General features: G+C 63.6%; 1 long non-coding RNA gene across 1 annotated transcript in view; it reads left to right on the top strand.

Moving 5' to 3' along the window:
• Window positions 1–422: 422 nt before the first annotated feature.
• LOC108295981 overlaps window positions 423–982 on the top strand; it is a 29074-nt gene continuing 28514 nt past the window's right edge. The window contains exon 1 of the long non-coding RNA XR_001821688.2: window positions 423–914. This is a non-coding gene — a long non-coding RNA (uncharacterized LOC108295981). The remainder of the gene's footprint in view (window positions 915–982) is intronic.

Genomic DNA, 982 nt, shown 5'->3' with positions numbered 1-982 from the left:
GCCCCCCCGCTCCTCCCCTTGGGACCACCCCCAGACCCTCCGCCAGCCACCATCAGTCAGGCCGGGTAGCGGGGACGGGCCTCCCAAGAGGGACCAGGCCGCTGTCCCAGGAGTGAAGGGAGGAGGACACAGTCCCGGGCAGGCCAGAAATAACTAAGGACTGACAGGGACGGCGACATCGGGGAGCGATGGACACGGATTCAGGGCAGGCGACCTCCCTGAGGCTTTCCCCCCGCGGAGTGCGGGGCGGGGAGCGGCCGGAGAGCGACGGACAGTGACGAAAGTACACGATGCCTGTCGGAGAACAGCCGAGCTGAGCCGAGGAGCGGCGGAGAGCAACGGAAAGCGGCGAGGATTGACGGAAAGAGACGGGGACTGACGGATGGTGACGAACAGTCACGGAAATGATCGGACGGCGACTAAGAGGAAGGCGAAACGGTGAAGTGAAGCAGCCTGAGCCTAATCGGAGATCACGGAAAGTGACGGAGAGGAACGAGGAATAAGGAGGGGTGACGAAAAGAGCCGAAGCTGGTGAAGGCGAAGAACCGAGCGAGGGAAGATGGCCGACACGAGCCCGCGCGCTCTGCAGGGCCGGGACGCGGCTGCGCGGAGCGCTCCTCTCCCTCCCTGTCTCCCTAAGACACGTTTTCCGCCTGGTGGCACAATATGCATAACGCGGAGGTCGCCATATTGGCCGTTTCCAAGCCCCGGGTCGGCGGGACCGAGCACCGTTCGCGCGCGGCGCGCGGCACCGCCGTCTGTCTGCAGAACGTTCGCACCTTCCCGAGCCGAACAGCTGCATTCCGCCTCCCCGAGCCCGGGACCACGTCTCTTCTATGTTTCGTCCTCAGTTTCACTTCCCAGCATGGAGGTCGTCGCGGTGCCGAGATCTCCCGGGTACTGAGGTCTTCCAGGTACTGAGGTCTCTTGGGTACTGAGATTTGGGTACTGAGGTCGCCTAAGTATTGAGGTCTCCCAGGTA

This window comes from Cebus imitator, unplaced genomic scaffold (assembly GCF_001604975.1).
Source record: "Cebus imitator isolate Cc_AM_T3 unplaced genomic scaffold, Cebus_imitator-1.0 Scaffold672, whole genome shotgun sequence".
Classification (NCBI taxonomy): domain Eukaryota; kingdom Metazoa; phylum Chordata; class Mammalia; order Primates; family Cebidae; genus Cebus; species Cebus imitator.
Note: the sequence above shows the minus strand (reverse complement) of the source record. Positions and strands in the feature narration are given on the sequence as shown.